The sequence below is a fragment of the Mandrillus leucophaeus genome, unplaced genomic scaffold, assembly GCF_000951045.1.
Source record: "Mandrillus leucophaeus isolate KB7577 unplaced genomic scaffold, Mleu.le_1.0 Scaffold635, whole genome shotgun sequence".
Taxonomy (NCBI): domain Eukaryota; kingdom Metazoa; phylum Chordata; class Mammalia; order Primates; family Cercopithecidae; genus Mandrillus; species Mandrillus leucophaeus.
In genome coordinates this window covers 870,243-881,415 of record NW_012106864.1, presented here as the reverse complement: position 1 = coordinate 881,415, position 11,173 = coordinate 870,243, and positions in this window count along the sequence as shown.

Here is an 11,173-nt window from a genome sequence, read left to right as displayed (position 1 = left end):
AAAAAAAAAAAAAAAAAAAAGGGGGCGGAGAGGAAAGAAAAATAAAATATATGAAATAATAATAAATGCATAGGCTTAAAATAGGCACTGAAAATTCCAGATATACTTTAGTCTGAAAATGAATTTACCTCAATAATGACTATCAACGCATCATCAACGTTCTTGAGGGAATATTAGAAGTAGATATACTGGCAAATTTCTGGAGATCCCAAAGTCACACATAGAATATTAAATGTACCCAGTAATTTTTTTCCTTCTTGCCTGAGTCCATATATCTGCTATTGACTTTCTTTACTTCAGAGAGCAGTAATAGTTTATATTTATTGTTAATATTATACCAGGAAAATAACAAACATTTCATAATTATTTTATTTTGCCTTCACAATAAACAATGTCACAAAACATTGTAGAGGTTACATAATTTGTCAGTAGTCAGCAACAGAAGAGTGATTGAAGCTCAAGCCAAACTTCCTCTGATTCTAGCGCCCTGACAAGGGTTCAGTACAACCTCCTAGTCGTAGGACTGTTGCCATTAGTTTTGTGATCTTTCTGATTCCTATTTAGACCCTCAGAGAACTACTCCCTCACTATGAGTGACGTCTTCCGTTTTCTTTCCCTCTGTCAGTCTTCCAACAATGCATCCCTGTGAATGAGTCTTGATGTATTTAGTTTACTAACCAAAAAAAAAAAAAAAAAGAAAACGTTTAGAATCAAGAGAATTCAGTTACTAGCATGTCCCATTTTCAGATAATACGCAGTATAACATTAAGCCTGGTATTTTATGTTTTGTTATTTCCAGAAATGATTATTCAAAATCTGCAAGCTGTGTATTTAGACAAAATTAATGTTTCTCAAACTGACAGTGACTGTAATGGAAATAATAATAAATGCACCATTCCCAAATGTTTTGGCTTTGTACCAGTGGAAGATAAGGCTGAGTAAAACTGTTTCTTGTCACATCCCTTATGAAGAAAAATGCTCACAACTTCAAAGCAGTCTTCTTATTCTGTAGTCTTTTGTAAATGTAGCAAAACATATCTAACATTTTTTTCCTGGAAGTACAGAAATTTGGAATGAACAAAAATCTTAAAAAGAGATAATATTTCTTGCATCAATTGTGAGAGAGAAGGTAGATACTAATAGATAAACACCAAATAGTTCTTTATTGTATATTAAATTAATTTTTAATAATAATTGTTCCTTGGCCTAGTACACCATAGGAATTTAGGTCAAATTAGCTTTGCACAGTTTTCTAAAATTACTTGTCCTATATAGCTTTCATTAGGCTTGAACAGTTAGCAATTATGAATTACCTTCTTATATCTGCACTTTTTATTCCCTTCAAGCAAATAAGTGCAGTACATCAAAATGAAATAATGCAAAAAGCTAAACAAACAGATTAGACAAATACTAAACTTTGGATTAGTGTTTATATAGTCCATTCTTAAATGTTTGTTCCCTTAATTGCAAAAGTTTTATTAATTTTCTAATTTAATAATTAGAAAAATGTTTCTTTAACATGGAGACAAATTATATATATTATAGAAATTATGTTATATGTATATATATACACACACATATATGTTAGGTAATTATATAAATTACCTCTTAAGTGTGTGTGTGCGCGCGTGCACGTGTGAAGCAGTCAAACCTGAGATTAAAGCTTGGGATCATCTTGAAGCTAATTTATTTTTACATCTTGTTCAAACATGTTGAGAAATATTGAGAGAGTTGTTCACATTTCTCCAAAGTCCAAAGCAGCATTTGATATTACTTTCTTGTCTTCTTGTTGTCTAGTTTGTTCTCCTAAAGCTGTTAAATTGGTTATTTTAAATTGATTTCATACAACTAAATTTAATTATTTCATTTTAGTTCTCACCCTTTGTGAGATCTTGTAAACGCCTTCTCTTGAAACTCTGACATCAAGTAAGTCTACACCACTACAGAGTTCCATGTCCCTTTCTATAGTTTTCTTTCCCTAGTTTTGTTCTCCATGTATTCAACGATGCCATTCCAATATTTTAATTTTATCTATTTTTAAAAATTTACACACATTCTTTGGGTTGCCATGCCTTTTTCATGGTTTCAACAAACACCTATGGCCATAGGTTTCTATACTAAAAAAGTGTAGAAAAATTATAGCTGCAAAAGACAGTGGTCTTAAATAGCTCTGGTTAAAATATTATACCATTAATGATTTTACAAAGAAATATGATTGTGTACACATATGTCTAGGGCCATTACTATGGTCTAGGAAGAAGCCTGTGGAAACAAGATTTCAGAAACTGAAGCTACATTTATGTCATCATTTATCGTCTTACACTTCCCCGCCTCTTCTTTTCCAGAGAATGTTCCACACTTCTTACACAATACACTGCTTAAATAAATCTCTCTTTACTCCCCACTATTCAAATAATATCATGCAAAAAAATGAAGCACAGCAGAGCCCTTAAAAAGTTATTTCAAATAATATTTAAACATTTTGTTATAAATCTAGTTTTCACCCTACTAAATCATTAAACTTAAGAAGACAGTTAATAACACAATTGCAATTGAGCCTTGGTGATATGCCAGAGTTGACTCACACTGGTTCGTGACAGCTGATTGTGTGAATCTTCCCAACTTCACCTTCAGTGACATGATGATGATACACCAACATTACAAATCACAACCTATGTTTGGAGACCTGGCTGTTAAATATTTACCAGCACAGCACTATCAATATATGTTTTACTTAGCGAAAATAGGTAAATTATAAAACTCTTAGCATGGGAAGGGTAATATCAACCACATGTATCTCAAGCTAAATATAATTTTCTTTCAATATGTTAATATACATTTCCAGAGTTCATTAATTACATTAATATATAATTTAATTTCATTTTATTTAACGTAATACAATTAGTTAGGTGTGATTAACTTAATTTAATGTAGTAAATTTAGTTAATGACATTAATATACATTTCAGGTACAGTTGGATTCAGCACTCATTTAATATGACCAAGCCATAAGTTCTCCCTTTTCATTTTCTTTTTCAGTTTTTGTTGTTGTTTTAACAGGCTCTTTCATCAAGTAGTTTTTTTCTCCTTTTGGTCTCAAGGTGGTTGTTAACAGTTCTTATTAACTTATTTTCAGCAGAGAGAAAACTTTATATGGAGATTATTTCTTGGGCTCCACTCGGATTGAAAACACTTATATTTTTGAATGAATGGCTCTGTTCATTAGATTGGGATTATATTGATTAGATTTAGTACAAGTTCTATTACCTGTCACAGATGCAAGAAATCCGTTTCCATCAAAAGACAGACTTTTTAGTGAAACAGCACATGAATAAATTCTACTATTGCATTAAATGTAATAATTATATTTGTATAGCTCTTGCTTTAGTGAGGAACACCAATTGTTAAAAACTAGATTGATGCTATAGAGTTGATGAGACTTAAAAGAAAAATTAATTTTTTAAAAAAGAAAAAATAAAAACAAGACTGGCCATCTCAAAGTCACGAACATACTAGGAGACTTCATGCAATGCATTGTGTGCTAGCCCTTGTCAAATCAATTTTCTGTCAGGAAAATAAGTAAGGTACAAGTAGTTTAAAGTATGTAAATATAAAAGGTAGTGAGGGTTTACAGAGGAATGTATATTTTAATGATCTTATTGTTACCTATGTTCAATGGCTACATTAGTATTAAAACTTTAATATTGGCTGAGTTTAACCTCTCTATAATTTTCAGTATGAAGGAATTTTGTTTGACAGTATTAGAATTCAAGCAGACATTGCACGCAGAAGGAAAAATCAATAAAAGTACATAATGTCATTTGAGTTACCTTAAATTGCAAAGTCCTCTACCCAGATTTAAAGTTAGGAAAATGGATGAGATATTCAGTTTTTATCAATGTGCATTAGAATAAGGTGAAGAATAAAGGAAAGAGGTAGGTTCCAGCCACACACTGAGAAATCATTTCAAATTATTATTTCATTATGAGTTATAGGTGGGATAAAATTCATTGTGCAGTTCTTAAAATGTCAAAGAGAGCTTTGGAGCATTTTGGACTATCAGGTCAGTAAAAATGTCTTCTACAAAATGGCCACAGATTCTCACATTTGTATTGTATGTTGCACATCATTTGAAGATGAATCTATTTAAATGCAAATATGCAATCACAAAGCAGTGAAACCAAATTATATGCAAACAAAGCTAGTTGAAGAAATTGAGTAGTTAAGCATTTTTCAATCAAATTCAAACGAAGATTTGTTTCCTTTCAAAAACCACTACTTAGCAAAGTTTAAACATGCCTTTTCAGAATTGTTATTAAATTACATTAACTAATATGCCTATAGCGTTATAGTCATATTTTGAGCAAGTTCTCATGCATTTGACATATTTTATATTCCAGGCATTCTCTAACAGGAGAAAGACTATTTTGTTAAATCCTTTTTATTCATATTCTTTTTAAGGATACTGGATAGTTAAAAAGGAAGGAATTTTGGTAGCTTTAAACAATACATATCAATTTCCAGTGAGATGCACTATTTTGTCCAATGCTATAGTACATTAGATGAGATATAAAAACATCTCTGAAAAAAGAGGTTAAAGGGAAGACAAATATTTAGCATTATGAGGAGATAAAGATATGATACACAAAAGGAGATAAAATATTGCAAGCAATTGAAATAAAAATTATTGAATGCATATTAAATTAATGACAACACGATTATTGCCTTTGAATTTCCAAAGTGAGAAAAAATATATTTGATAAAAACCTGACATTCTTAAAAATAATATTTACTAATTAAGATCATAACTATTTCTGAATTAAAGTATATAACTCAATAAACACTTATGGAATAACTGAATAAAAACCAATATGATGACAACTAACATTTATTGTGAAATATGTGCTACTGGGAAACTATTATGGAAATATTTTAAGTATGAATTCAATTTTTAATAGATTTAAGGTTATTCAGTTTATTCTCCTTGAATGTGCTTTTGTAGTTGAATTGCTGTCTTTCAAGGAACTTATCCATTTCATCTACATTCTAGAATGTATTGCATAAATTTTTTTCTAATAGTATCTTACTATACTTTTAATATCTGTGAGAGCTGATACCATAGCTCCTCATTATTCTTGATACTAGTAATTTGCTTCTTCTCATTCATTTTAAAAATTGAATTTCTTAATCTCTTCAAAGTACCAACTTTTGGTTTTATTTATTTATTTATTATGTTTCTGTTTTCAATTTTAGTTATTTCTGCTCTGGTCTTATTTCCTCTGGTCTTATTTCATACTAGCTTTGAGTTTAATTTAGTGTTTTGTTATTGTTATTGTTGTTTTAATTTCTTCAGGCAGACTTTTAGACTATTCATTTGAGGCTTTCACTATTACCTAATATGAACATTTAATGTAACATTTCCCTCTGATCACTTTTTTTTTATTTTGAAATGACATTTTTCATGTTTAAAAACATTCACGAGTATCTAGAACATTGCATAAGATATATCTGTGAAATACAAAATTTTATAATTTTCCAAATATTAAAAAAATTGCGTCATAGAGATCCTGTAATAAAAAGCCTCAATTTTGGCTCGATTAGATTGGTCTCATGAAAATCTGTCATTGAGCTTATGTAGTTGATTTTTAATGGTTCATTTCTTCTCTTGCTTTAGCATTGTTTTATACTCAGTGCAATTTACTAAGCAAAGACATTTTCCACCAAGAATTTCAGTAATTCTGCTATCAGAATGGGAAGTTTAAAGTACATAGGAAAATCATTTTATATGCCTTCAGTTACTCCTCTTATCCTTTGAGACCCAACCCAATTTCCACTATATTCATGATGCCATCCCTTAATGTGTATCCAACAGAGTAGCTTTTCTTTAGTTTGATGTGAGAGGAAAAAAAAGTGCATAAAGTCCTGAGATTCCAAGTCTAGAGCCTTCTATTCAGGAATTATTGGCAACAAATCTCACCCAGGAATGATTAGGTATTTCATACATGGCAAAACTTGCTCTCACAATTATATATATATTCTTTTAAAATATTATTGACTTAATTTTCTCATTTGCTTTTTTTTTTCTTACAGTTTTCCTCTCTCTCCTGGTAATAATTGCTCATCCATTAAAAGTTTTGACTTATTCCTTACATAAAACTTGATGTTCATACTACGTAGTTACTAATCTTCATTTCCTAACATTTAAACAAGTTCCTGTATTCTTCCCTTTGCACTCTGCATAGCGCCTACCATTTAGATGCACTCTAGATAGAACATAGTTAATGATTATAATTCTTGCCTGTAACAACTAGAATATAGCCATAATCTTATAATAGGTGAGCTAACAGGAGATTTAGGAATGTATTTAGCTCTAATCTCTTATTTCATACAAGATCTCTAAAAAAGCAGACATTACTTGCTTATGAATACCTAAATTGTAATTCAAAATAGGCACCTCTATTAGTGTAGTGAAATAAACATGGATTTTCACAGAATGTGAAACCTGACCCTATTATTCAGTCATAGGTACCTGGATAAGCACTTTTACTCTTCTTAGACTTGCCTTTCATCTATGATATGGGAATACAAATGGCAATCTTTACGAGTTTTGAGAGCATTAGATGAGCTATCATATTGAAGAAGCCTAAAGTTCCTAGAAAGTAATAAAATAATAGGTGCTCAGTAACAAATGGTTACTGGATGGCTTATTTCCTAATTGGTGTGTATGTTTACGTGTGCGTGTCAGAGAGCAAGAGATACAAAGAGACCTATTTAGAGAATTATATCTACTGGACATTACTATCAAACTTTCACAAAATTGAACAATAAGCATTGCCTTTGTCCAATATATATTTGTTCACTTGATGGTGTTTCTGAGATTTTGATTAAATTGACCTTTTAGCCTCTGCCACTACACCTGACAGTTAATTAGGAGATTCAGACAGCTACACATTTTTCTATACTGAAAAAATATATTTTAATACTATTTGAGTCAAGGAATTTTGATGAATCTGTATAACGTACATTCTATTTTACTTCCAAAGTTGGTTAACTTTCACAATCGTCTAGAAAACAAGTGATTGATTACTTGCTCTAGCCAAGAGGTTATAACTTAATTGGTTTAAGAAAATTGATAACTAGCTTTTGTATGTACTCTAAGTAACATGAGATTTAAAAAATAATATTCTGAAAATATGGAGCCGCGTTAGAGACAAAACAAATCAATGTTATAAATAAACCTCTGCCATTTAAAAATTCTGAGCACAAAAGAAACCATTCGAGAAACTCCTGAGAAGAAAAAACTTTCCAACTCTTTCCATGGGTACATTCTCAGAAACATACCTTCGCCTGGCCTTGTGGACTATTATTTGTCACGTGCCCCCAGATCATATTTTCAGTGCCTACAGTCGTTGGTACTCATAATAAAACTGTCAACATACATGTCAATTAATGCCAGTTGGGATGTGAGCAATTCACTAACAATTTGACTGAAACCACCTACTAATTTCACATAGGCCAGTGAACAGTAATGACTTTCCATCACTTACAACATGAGCTACTTTCAAACTAGTGACCCAAACATAAAAGGCTCTGTATCACATTATCATTTTCCTGGAAAATACTGTTCCCTTGAGTTCACTTATTTCTAAAGAGTTCTAAATGCTTTATTGGCTTTAACAGGTTGTATTAGTGAGGCAGAGAGATGAGAATTTCATTAAAAATTGTGTTGAAGACATTTGATAGCAATAGGCTAAATTTCTATTGGTGTTTTCTATGGCTGTATTTAGCCTCACATTTCACTAAAGTGATGAAAAATAAAATTTACTCTGACATACAGGAGACAGTAATGCTGTCAACCTTAATTCTCAAACACTTTTTTCTAATATACCTTTAAGTCTTTGAAGTAAATGTTCATTTAAATAGTTGGACAATATCATTATATAAAATGTTAACAATTACATAGCCATAATCTTATAATAGCCATAATCTTATAATTATAATCATTTTCTAAGGTCAACTGAAATGTTTTGCAGTTTCTAACCAGAATAGTTATATCAATCATTTCCATTACACTATCCTCTTTTTAATAGTCTACTGTTATAATCTGATAGCCAGTCTTTCTTATGTGCTTATTTTGCATTTCCAGTATATTTAGTATTTTTCAATTGTTTAGGCACAGACTTATAATAATTAATAGTAGCATAACTAGTGAATATGCATGTGTGTGTTCATACTGCTTTTTTAAAATACAGATGTGTTTAGCTCCAAATAACTGAATATTGTCCAAATAATTGTATGAGTTTTATTCATTTTACATAGATGAATCTAGTGGCTAACAGTGGCTCAACAATGCCAAGATGTAAAGCTTCTGACTTGCCATCCCGTGTTTCTCAGGTGTTTTCCTTACTTTGGCAAGATAATTCTGGAGCCCCAAATGTGGCAACCTTGGTTAAGAATATCCCAGCAGGGAGGAAGGGGGATGTGGCAAAATACTTCAACCATGTAAGAGGGACTATGATGAAAAAGCAAGAAGTGGCGGTGGCTGTTGGATAGGCAGTAATTTTGTTCACTGTTCTGCCATTATTCAATTTTCTCTCCTTCTAACAGGTATCCAATATACAATTATAAATACATTTCTGTGATTATTCAATTAATTTGTGTTTCATCCATTAGATTCTTAGTGTACAGAAGGCACTGTTTCTGTAATGAAACCTCATTGCCTAAGTATCTGCTGTCATTCAGCCACTATTGGCTGAGTGAATGGATGCTGAATAAAACCTTTTCCAAAATGCTGAAACTGACAATTTATTGGTTTCTTTCAACTGAAGCGATGCCAATTCATGACAGATTACTACTTGTGCATGTGTAAATTGGAGAATATTTGAGTTATCTTGCCATTTTTGCAGTCTACTTCTTTTATTGTATCACATGTTCATTTTCTAAGGTCAACTGAAATGTTTTGCAGTTTCTGACCAGAATAGTTATATCAATCATTTCCATTACACTATCCTCTTTTTAATAGTCTACTGTTATAATGTGATAGCCAGTCTTTCTTACATGCTTATTTTGTATTTCCAGTATATTTAGTATTTTTCAATTGTTTAGGCACAGACTTATAATACTCTATTAATCTGCATACCCATGTTCATTGAAGCATTGTGTCCTAAAAACTTGGAAGGTAGAAAGATTACTGTTTTAAAATTGCATAAAATTCTTTATATTACATCAAATTGATTTAATTACATACCTCTCATAGTATGTATCATCAACCATGTTTTCCTTTTAGTGTTTTTATTGTCATAAATGTGATAATTACTTCATCTTAAAAGAAGCCTAACAGATCCCAAGCCTATAATTCATCTGACTTAATTGAAATATTAAAATAATATCTACATTCCATTTCTGTTTATGAAGACATAGCTGGAGCTTGTGCTGACCAATGTTCTTGCTAAAAACAAACTAGTAAAGATAGGTGAGAAACACACACACACAGACACACACACACACACACGCACACACACACACACATAAAACCAAGTTTGTATGAAGAGAGAAGACAGTAGGGAACTTTTGAATTAAAATTTTAGAAAGAAGGGATGTTCACTGCGGTATGGTTCACATTTTATATACTACATTCCTCTTCAGTTAATTTTCTGTTTTTCTAAGTAGCATAGTACAAGCTCTAGAAGTTGCAGAGAATGACCAGGAAGAAGCAGGGACACCAGCATGATCTTTTGTGATCCGATGATGATCAAAGGGCAAAATTCAAATGTGGGCCTGCCAAGTTCATGGGGCTGAGATCTGGAAGAAAAACAGAAAACTGAAAATACAAACTCTGTGCCAACTATATATTTCTTTCTTTTTGTTAGTTTGAGTCTTTTCAATCTGTGGCATATATCCTTTATACTTAGGTTTTATAAAGGGATAACGTGTTTTATAATTTAAGAAAAATATCTTATTCTTGCAATAAACATTTATTAATCGCTTGTTATATGTTCACAACTATGGATGGTGGTGGCCCAATCACTGAAGAGATGTGATGCAGTCCTTGCCTTTATGGAATCTATAGTTTAAAATATGAGATTAAAATTTGTTTATTATTCAACAACTTTTTACTGAATACCTATTGTGCTCCAGAAAAAGTCCTGGGTAGCAAATGATTGCAGTAAAACAAAAAATGTCCTCTCCTGTGGTGATAGAAGTGTTCTATATCTTGACTGAATCAATGTCAGTATCCAGGTGGTTATATCTTCCTATAATTTTGCAAAAAGTCACCATTTTGGGGAAACTGGTTAAAGGAACACAGATCTATCTGCAGTTAATTTTTACAATGGTAATGGTATGCGAATCTCCAACTATCTGAAAATTTTTTAAAAAATAGAAAAAATCCTTTTATGAAGCATACATTGTATTGGTGGGGCATATACACAACAGGATCAAACAAATAAACTTTTTTAAAAAATTATGGGGAAAAGTATTATGAAGAGAAACCAAAAGATGGTAAAAATAGAAAAAACTGACATGATGGGAATAGGCCTATTTTTGGTGAAGTGATTTTGAAGGATCTCTGATGAGGCCATTTAAAAAGGGAAACAAAGGAATAAACCAATGATAAATCTAAAGGAAAATATGTTAAAATTAAAGACCAGGGCCGGGCGCAGTGGCTCATGCCTGTAATCCCAGCACTTTGGGAGGCTGAGCCGGGAGGATCACGAGGTCAGGAGATCGAGAACATCCTGGCTAACACGGTGAAACCCCGTCTCTACTGAAAATACAAAATATTAGCCGGGTGTGGTGGCTGGCGCCTGTAGTCCCAGCTACTTGGGAAACTGAGGCAGGAGAATGGTGTGAACCCGGGAGGCGGAGCTTGCAGTGAGCCGAGATGGCGCCACTGCACTCCAGGGTGGGCCACAGTGGGAGACTCCGTTGCAAAAAAAAACAAGAAAAGACCAGAAAAGACTGGTAGTGCAAATGTCCTGGAGTAGCAGAAAGAGGAAGAGTACAGAGGTCAGTCTGACTGCAGAAACGTGAAAGTGAGAAAGGTGGGAAGAAATGAGATCCAAGGGATAGCTGGGAGCCAGGTCATGCAGCACCTTACATCTATAGTAAGGACTTCAGACTTGACCCAGAGTGAGAAGGAAACCCATCAGAGAAAGGTCACAGACATTACAAAA